A 10,887-nucleotide genomic window follows, 5' to 3' on the forward strand; every position below is an offset into this window, starting at 1 on the left:
ATTGTTTTTTTTTTTTTTTTTTCAGATATTAATTCAAAAACTGGCTTAGAAAGGAATTATGCTGAAGATGACAATTATTGAAGAACAATATTTTGTACTCTTGATTGTTTCTCGCTTTAACCTTTATTGTTGTAATATAATCTTGAAATAAAGTGATTAATGAGAATAAAGTTTATTTGTTGTTGATGTTATTTGAATTTTTATAATTCAGTAATTTCTATACATGTGTATATTAAATATTTTCTTTTGGAAGTTTAAAACAGTCATTTCCCAGGTTAACTTATTTGATGTTGCTATAAAATATTAAGCTTGATGTTTCGATGTGCAATTTTATTTCCCCTCTCTCTAAAACAGAAGATTTTTAATCAATGTCATGTTGAATGTCTATGAATTTTCTCATTGTAAAACCAATAAATTAATTTTTGACAATTTTAAAAATTCTTTTCCCTTCCTATAAAGGCAAATAAAATGTGTACTTAGAAATATTTATCTCCAAGGTTTGTAAAGATATTAAAGTGAAAATTACAGTGCATAATTTATTGATGTTGCAAAGCAATACTCCCCCCCCCTCATAAAAATTCATTTTTGCTTATTGTTTCCAGATTTACAGCTCTAATATTTTAACAAATAATTATGATATAAAATTTCAAACATGAAAAGAATTTCAATGTGATAGGCACTTTTATTATCATTAAATTCTAGGGCCTCTATTGTAGGCAAATTTTTTTACTGATATCTTTTTAAATGTAAGGAATCTGAAATTTTGCATTAATAGTTACGATCTTTTTTGAAAATCACTTGGTATTAAAACAAAAGAAAATTCAAACTGAATGTTTAACGCCACTTATAAATTGAAAAACTCTAAATCATTACAATAAGTAGAGAAATATGACACGTTTGCAAAATGCATCCCTCTCCTAACACAGTAGAACAAATGAGCCTTAGAAAATGTTTGAGAAACTAATTTGACAGTACTTATCTAGCTTTCATGTACTTATCTTATATGTTATTCCCTTCTCATTTTAAAACTTATCAGGCTGGCTAATGACGAAAAATAAACTTACGGTCGAAAAATCAAGTTTTCGAAAACGCACTTTGCTGTTTGAAAACCTTGATGCAGCCTGTAGTTCTTATGCATTTTTTTTTTTTTTTTTTTGCAAAGTTCTAATGCAGTTTTCCAATTTTTTACGTCACTTTCGGCAAAAAAAAAAAAAAAAAAAAAAAAAAAAAAAGAGCCTGTGTATGTGTGTGTGTGTGTGTGTGTGTGTTCATATTTTAATAAAGCTTAAAAGCACTGGAATTAGTTGTTTGGTTAAATAGATAAGTTTTTTTCAGTAGAGCGTTCGGCTATAAACTATCTGAACTTCGGGCAAGCTTCGGCTGTCCGACATAATATCAAATTTATATTAGTATTACGCATTACATGTACTCAAAACATACACACGTAATAAAATAAATGCAGTGGGAATGCTACTTGGTGTTTCTACTCCTTTATGCAAGCTACAGTTATCATTCAGATAAGTTGAGTGTTATTCGAAGGGTGATGTTCTTCCTTTTTTTTAAGCTCTGACTACATCCAGATCACTCAGCATACTATAAGCATAAAAAAAAAATTAGATTTACCTATAGGAAATCCTTTTTGTGCAGAAAAACATTTTCATTGTATGCTGAAATGTAGATGTTTCTAATAGCAGTGTTCAACCTTTTGTACAAATGAAAAAATACTACGCCAAATTAAAACTACGAGTTTCACCCAGTAAACCTTTAATTTTTTATTCGCGCAAATACTATATAAAGCATTAAAATTATTATCAACTTCATTAGCAAGAAATCATTTTCTACTCCTCTGCTTTCTACTGAAAAAAAAAAAAAACATTTTGTCTACGTTCGAAAAATTACACTTAAAAAACGGACTCAGTTCAACTGGTTTTGGTTTTGAATTTTAAGTGTTCGATTAAAAGAGAAACATGTGCGCGCATTTGAGCCGTAACGATTAAAGCAATCTTCTATGTGAAATAGTTCTATATTCAAAGATAAAAACACTTATTTTCAATCTAAATTATTACTTCTCTAGAATGCTTATTTCAATCGCTACGTGAGATCTTCGTCATTTTTTAATCAAATTCCATGCTTTACGAATAATTTTAAATCGTATCATGCTGGTTAATGACAAAATATAGAAGCATGATTTTATTTTCCATAAATTACCGCCCATTAACCAGAGCTAAAGCAGAAATACGTGAAATACACCGCCAGCTCAGTCATTTCCAGCCGAGGACTGCAGTTTCGTGCTTATTAGCACTCATCAGCCCGGCACAGGAAAGTGACTGAGCTGGAGATGGAAAACGGAATTCGCACTCTTGGCTTCCTTAAGAGGTTTTCCATCTCCAGCTCAGTCACTTTCCTGTGCCGGGCTGATGAGTGCTAATAAGCACGAAACTGCAGTCCTCGGCTGGAAATGACTGAGCTGGCGGTGTATTTCACGTATGATCTTATTATTATTATTTTTTTTGGCAAAAAACTTTTTTGCTGTTTTTTACCACACATTCCTTTAATGAATAGTTTTCGAAAAGGAAGGCGCAATTGCTAGGTTTGTTGGGGTGTCGAGCTGTTAATCAGAATGGCGCCAATTCGAATCCGTGCCAATAAATATCTCTTTAATGTTTCTTTTTTTTCGTGTCAGATGCTCACATGGGCAGGACTGTATTTGCCACAACCTGTTTTTTCACATGCACAAATATTGCTTTTTCACTAGTCACTACTCAGCCACTTTTAATGATATTTATGTTTGCATTGAAAATATGTACGGCCAAAAGGTGAGCGATGATCAAATTATCACAGCGTTGTATTTAACGAGGTTTTGTTACTGACGTCTTTAAATTACATGTCTTCTTTTCTGCGCTTACTTTTTTTTCGGTTCTTCTTCATAATGTTCTTCCTTTGAAATTTTTAAAAAGCGAAATGCCTTATGAAACGATTCGAAGCATAGTGCGGAGTTCCGCACGGGTCGAATAGTATAGCTGTATTGAAAAATACATTTGCATTGCAATATATATATATATATATATATATATATATATATATATATATATATATATATATATATATATATATATATATATATATATATATATATATATATATATATATATATATATATATATATATATATATATATATATATTTATATATATATATATTGCATGTGTTTTCAGTTTTCAGTTATTACATTCCAGAAAAATCATTAATCTGTAAGCAAAATATATCCTGTAATTTTTAGTTTAATAATAGAAACTGCATTGCGATCTATTAATGATTTAAAAAAAATCTTTCTACGGTTATCTGATGATAAAGGACAGCTAGAGGATCTATAAGGGATTTAAAAATATCCTGTAGGTATCTTATGATGATCAAAAGGACGGCCTGAGGACCTATAAAGGATTTAAAGATATCCTGTAGGCATCCAATGAGAATCATAAGGACGGCCTGATGATCTATAAAGGATTTAAAAATAGCCTGCAGTACCTTATGATGGTCCTAAGGACGATCAATGGATCTAGGAAGGATATCCTGCAAGTATCTTATAAAGGTCTTGAAGATGGCCAGAAGATCTATAAAAGATATCCTGTGGGTATCTAATAATGGTTCTAAGGATGGCCAGAGAATGTACGAAGGCATTTGCGACGAATACATTTGCATTGCAATATATATATATATATATATATATATATATATATATATATATATATATATATATATATATATATATATATATTTATATATATATATATTGCATGTGTTTTCAGTTTTCAGTTATTACATTCCAGAAAAATCATTAATCTGTAAGCAAAATATATCCTGTAATTTTTAGTTTAATAATAGAAACTGCATTGCGATCTATTAATGATTAAAAAAAAATCTTTCTACGGTTATCTGATGATAAAGGACAGCTAGAGGATCTATAAGGGATTTAAAAATATCCTGTAGGTATCTTATGATGATCAAAAGGACGGCCTGAGGACCTATAAAGGATTTAAAGATATCCTGTAGGCATCCAATGAGAATCATAAGGACGGCCTGATGATCTATAAAGGATTTAAAAATAGCCTGCAGTACCTTATGATGGTCCTAAGGACGATCAATGGATCTAGGAAGGATATCCTGCAAGTATCTTATAAAGGTCTTGAAGATGGCCAGAAGATCTATAAAAGATATCCTGTGGGTATCTAATAATGGTTCTAAGGATGGCCAGAGAATGTACGAAGGATAAAAAAGTGTCCTACGGTTGCCTTGAAGACGACCATAGGACGTGCTAAGTATTTAGAGGGTCCTGTCATTATCCTGCAGCTGTCCAGAAAAGGTCCGTTTAAGACGTCCTACGGAAGTATCCAGGAGTACTTTTGGAGAAGCAGCGGACGTCCTAAAGACGTTTTTTTGACAATTTTGGGATGTCCACTGGAAATCCCGGAATCCTATGAGTGACGTCTTCCGTATGTCCGGAAGATGTCTTTGTGTTATCTGGGTACGTTGCCTATCTTCCCGAGAACGAGACTTCCAAAAGTGAGATAAAAAATCCTCTAAAATCTCACCCTCCTCTATAAAAATTTCAATGGCGCATCCTAGGCCATGAACCCCCCCCCCCCTTCTTCGTAGGCACCCCTGACAGGTGAGACCCACCTCCAAAGAGCAAGGACACGCTCCTTCTAAATATTAAAAAAAAAAAAAAACCCAAAAGCAAAAACCTGTCCAAAGTGTGAGAAATATCCCTCAAAAACTACCCCTCTAAAATTTCAATGGCGAAGTTTGGTTTCCGACAAGGATTAAGCATTGTTAAAAGTGACATCTAGTGGCAAATTTTCCTGCTCCCAGCAGATCCTTGTAGGCTACGAAAGGACGAAGTGTTGCCACCACTAGTTGGCACAGTGTTTGCACCATGTTGCGTCATTTAGTTTCGCAGTGGCAGCATTCTTTTGGATTTCAAGTTACGTCAGGTTTGTTTATATTTATTTGTTGAAAAGATCTAAAATCTGTGTGACATTCGTTTGACACACACAAGCAGAATCCATTTTTTTGAAAAAAAGATAATTGATTATGGATTGTTCTAATAATGTTGAGAGATTTTAAATTTAATTCTGTCTAATTTATTTGCCTCCATCACATGAATTAGAGAATGTAGGTTGGTGTACTGAGCTTCCTGTTTTATGTTGGTTTCACTTTCTATTTGTATCAAATATGTTTCAATTAATTGTAAATTGATTTACAAAGTTCATTGATATTTTGTAAAGATAATGCTTTGAATTAACTGTGTGAGTCTCTTGGTTGACGTTTTCTACTGGAATTGGAAGTCTGAAATGAGCTCAAAGTGTTTCCTTTTTAAAAACCTTTTGAAAAAATGAAAGTCTGACTTAATGGAATCAGTTCCGATATTTTAGTGTCATTTGTGATGAAATTTAAAGTGTGTCACATTTTTTTCCATAATTATTTATAGTTATCGAAATTGTATAGCTTTATAGAATTGCATGAACACTGCATTGCATGATGCATTGCATAGTACATATCAAAACGAATGTGTATTGATCAAGAATCATGAAGAATATTATATTTTATTGCACCAAGCTTTGCTTTATTTTAATGAGCTGTCTTGATTTCACAGATGAAATAGTTACTGTTGGTTTTCTATGTAATGACTTTCATCGGACCACAAAAGATCATCCTTAGTAAAATGCTGCGTAAACATAATTTTTGTAAAAACATGGAAGCATTTCACTTTTTATGTTTAAAATGTCAAGATTTCTTTTTTTAATTTATTCTCCTACTTAGAATTTACGTTTATGTCTTGCTGAAATTTGTTGTTGGTTTGTGTACATTCTAATTAGAAGCAATGTAATATCAATGCCTATTCTTCGATCATTTTTAAACAGAATTTATTGACAATATCAATGAAATTGTGGTTATCATCTACACTTTACTATCATTTTGGTTTTCGCAAGTAGGGGCGGGCTCGCTGGACTGATTTCAATTTTTTAAATACTATTCCAGTAAGTTACCACCCTATAGCCAAGGCTAAGGCAGAAATACATGAAATATACTGCCAACTCAGTAATTCCAGCCGAGGACTGCAGTTTCGTGCTTATTAGCACTCATCAGCCCAGCATAGGAAATGACTGAGCTAGAGGCTTCCTTAAAAGGTTTTCCACCTTTAGTGCAGTCACTTCCTATGTCGTGCTGATGAGTGCTAGTAAGCAAGAAACTGCAGTTCTCGGCTGGAATTTCTGAAATGGCGGTTTGTTCTCTAATTTTAGCAGGGAGACACTTAAAACAGCAAAAATCAGAGAATTCTAATGCTGTGGTAATGCATATGGAGACATTTCAAGCTTCTCAGATTCGGGCATTTTTTCTATATTCTTAGCATGTATTAATTTTTTTTTTTCACATTTTTCATATTTTTTTCACATGCATTTTAAAATTCCTTTTCTAATGACATTATTTTTCAAAATCTTTTTTTTTTTCATTCTATTTTCATTATTAATTTTGTGATTAAATATCAAACCGTTAAAAATAAAAGGTTTTAATGTTGCCTTCGCTTGATCTTTAGATTTGTTAATCAAGTAGTTAAGTACATAGCATATATATGCATATATATATGTATAGTATCAAATATAAGTGAATAACTACACATATATGCAAAAAAGAAAAAAAAAGATTAATTTATAGCTCTTTAAAACTCACTTGTAACTTGTTGAGGTAAAGTTTTTAAATTTGTTCATTCTTTTTTGCTTTTTTTTCTTTTTTTAGCCTTTTTGAATATGTTTTGAATTTTAATTTCTACATCTTATGTCATTTGCATGTATATATGAACTACATAAAAGCAAACAAATTTTAAAAATAAGTATCAAAGCACTATAACTTAAATGTGCACTAAACCAGTGACATGTTTTAAGCTAAATAAATGTGTGAACTAAATTTAAATCAGAAGAAGTATAAGAAAAATGTAGAGCTGGATAAAACTTGTCTTTTGTACAAAATATTAGACAAAATAATAATAATAATAATAAACTTAATTAAGAGAACTTCAATTAATAGTTGGAGTTATGGTGTTTTTGCATCCTAAATCTCCTTTTTTACTATTTTATCACGTCACACATGTTTCTGTGTGTGAAATACATAGTTGCTCCAAATTGTGATACAAAATTAAATTTTTTTACTGCTGGGTGCTGCAAGCTGCTCCAAATTATCAATTTTACTACTCCAAGCTGCTCCAAATTGCAATTTTACTGCTGCAAGCTGCTCCAAATTTGCAATTTTACTGCTCCAGGCTGCTCCAAATTCACCGTTTTACTGCTCCAAACTCACCATTTTCCTACTCCCAAGATTGCTCCAAAAGCAAGTTTTGGTTGGCACATCCCTGTGATATTAAATTAAGGCTGTTCAAGGGCTCTTGCCTGTTTTTTTTCCTTCTGAAATTGAACTCTTAAAAACACGAAAACCAAGTTTTGGCAATTTTTGAAAGCAATTTTAAGTGATGTTGTCAGATATTCAGGGGCTTTTTCTAGAAATTTTGCAAAACTGACCATCTGGAAACAAAATTCGAGATTCTCTGTAATGCTATTGACGCCCGAGGGGGGGGGGAATTTGGAGGGAGGAGCATTTTGAAGACTTTCTTACTTTCAGATAAATTAGAAAAAAGAAAAAAAATGCCGGAAACCTTCAAAGATAATGTCTTTTTTTAAATGCTGTATACAAACTTCAACATTAAAGTTAATTTTAAGTCAAATATGCACTTTTCTTTGGTTTTTTATGTTTTCCCCAATGGGAGGGATTTAATTCCTAAAACCCTCCCCTTGGACACGGCCCTGAACTTGCATATAGGCAGTCTTGCATAATGTAGACGAACGCGCGAACGGCGTTCGCAGAAAATTTTTGGCTGTGCAGAAATTTTTTTTTCACTACTAACGTTAATAATAAAAAAAATATTAAAACCCCATATTTTATTTCTGTTTCTTCCAAATCTTATGCAAAATTAATCTAAAAAATAATAATTTTTTTTTGAAATTGCGATTATAGTATGCTAATTCCTTAAAAGACAAAGGAGTAAACGGTTGCAAGTCAAGTCGAGACCGCTCCTACTATGACTGTCTAGTTTTTTTATTTTACACAGCCTGGATCGCGTAAGAAGAAAATTCAAGTGCATAAAATAAACAACGTTACAGACTCCGGAATGATCTCTCCCGCTGTAAATTGAGTTCCAATGTATTGGCGTAGGGGGGGGGGGAGCACTAACTTAAAACTTTTTAAACAGAAAATATGCAGAAAATACGGAACTGATGTGATATACCCCACCCTTGGCAACTTTTTCCTGTTGGCGCCAAGAAAGCTTCGCCAAGAAAACGATGTATGACGACATATGTCATACATCGTTTTTAGCGATGCTTTTTTAGCGCCAACAGGAAAAAATCAGATTAAAAAACATGATCAAAGCACTTCAGAACACAATATATATAAAAACAACATAAAAGCACAACAAAAAACATCACGAATATATGCTTCAAAAATGTACAGGGCCGGGGTTTTTTGTAAACATATTAAAATACAATGAAATAAATTATTGTATTAATTACAAGTCGAAATTAATGCATTAATTTTTTTTTTCATCATTTCTCCGGGATACGAGCCCTCGGTCCGAGGTCTCGTTACGAAAGTACTATGAGACCTCTGGCTCGCCAGGACCTCGCTCCGCTCGGTCCGTTATCCCTCCGACTGTTAATATACATTACAGTCGGAGTATGGTCACAGTTATGTATATTTTCATGGAGACACCCAAGGGTGGCTCCTTCCGTTCAGTGTACAATAATGACACAGTTTTAAGTGTGAAATATGCACCATTATTGTGCAGATTTATTAATAAAATTCAGCATTTTTAAGAGTACAACCGAAAGAACTTTCAATTGTTCACATAAAATTCAGTACCTAAAGGAGGCACGTTAATGTCTAAATAATTCGTCGCATCGATAAGAATTAATTTTTAGAACAAAATAACCGTACTATTTCTGTAAAATTAATTTACATACAGTAAAAATAAAGTTAAAAACTACAAGAACCCCTCTAGGATTTGTAAAAACAAAGAATTTTGGAAGTGAGAGGTTTTTTTTGAATTCTAAAATAAAGAACTTACCTTTTTATATGGTATAAATATTCACACTCAGTCTAAAACAATACATCATATGACAATGGCACGTTACAGATACACACCACGTTGGAGTTAACTTTTAATTAACCTTCAAGTTTGAAGAAACTGGCGTTTTCTAATGTTTTTACTTCAAAACACAACTACTGAATTTAAACTAACACAAAATAAGCATTCCTGTAAGGTATATTGCACGAAACAACACCACATATCTCTCCTGCGTGAAACCCAAACAACCCAAGTAAACAAGTTTGAACAGATCTGTAAGATTGCCTTTGGGTTGCTAAACACAGGTTAGTTTGGCCAGGGATGCCATGCATAAAAAATTATCGCTTCATTGGCGAGAAAAATATTTTAATTTTGTGCAAAAATATCGAATGTCGCCAAATGGGGGGGGGGGGGGTATATCACATCTGTACCAAAAATACGGTATTTATTTTTGCAGAAATACTTAATTTCAAACAAATAAGTAGTTCTGTTGATTTGTGTACAAAATCAAATTTCTTCATAAAATTTTCAAGTAAAAAGCAGGTAGCTCATGTTTTATCAGATCTACATGAACGTTTTCACTGTAAAATGAAAATAATAATAATGATCATGTGATTCATATTGAGCAAAAAATAATAGTTTAAGCAGTTTTCTTCAGTTAGTTAAAGCAAGCATAAACTATATGTTGTTGCAAAATAAATAAATAAAAATAAATAAATAAAGCTGCCCCCCCCCTTTTTATATTTTTGTATAAATAAAGCGTGAATGAGGCAAAATAGTTATTTGCAGAAAATTTTCCAGTTAGGATTTGTGTTTGCAGAAAGCTTTTCATTTTATCTAAGTCTGCATATAGGAGTACGCACATCTATTTTCTTTAGTTATTAAAAAACCATTGAATATTTAACAAGGATGAAGTCATGAAGTGCACACATCAGATTTCTATCCTACATTTAATAGATGCATCATTTTTATGTTTGATGTTATGTTATGTTTAATAGATGCATCATTTTTTATGTTGGTGTCCTTAAAGCAGCACCTTCTTTTTTTAACTATCCTATTATTACAAAAATCAAAAGAATAAACAAATGAGATCAAATTCTGTTTATCATTAGATTTCACGAGAAATGTGTTTGGTAAAATCCTTCCTGAAACAAAAGTCTGGCTACGGCTCTGAATATTTACATAAGTATAGTACCATATTTTCCTGCTTATAATTCACAGATTATCTATTAAAAGAGGCAAAGTTTATGAGGTACGGATTATACACTGCCACGGATTATCTGTGATTTTTTTTTCCTTCAACATCAAAGCATTGAACCTCAATATTTACAGCACGGTCTGAATGTTCATTTTACAAAGCTTGCATGTTCTTTCTTACTGCCTGCCTGTATGTTGGTTATTTTACGTTGCTTGAATGTTCCTCTTTGGCGATTCAGGATATGTAAAATAAACAAGAATACAGTAAAGGAGGAAGCCACTTGCACAAGATTAGAGGATTTGCACCTTTGTCTTGACTCTTTGTTTTTCAATTAATTAGCATACTATAATCATGATTTCAAGTAGAAATCATTATATTTTAGATTATATTTCAGATTAATTTTGATTATGCTTACAAAGTAATTGTCTTTTCACGTTTTTAGTTTAGTTGCTCAAATAGTATGTTAAATTCAAATTTTATTTTTTTATATCTTATTGTTCGCAGATTATACGAAACT

This window comes from Uloborus diversus, chromosome 1 (assembly GCF_026930045.1).
Source record: "Uloborus diversus isolate 005 chromosome 1, Udiv.v.3.1, whole genome shotgun sequence".
Taxonomy (NCBI): domain Eukaryota; kingdom Metazoa; phylum Arthropoda; class Arachnida; order Araneae; family Uloboridae; genus Uloborus; species Uloborus diversus.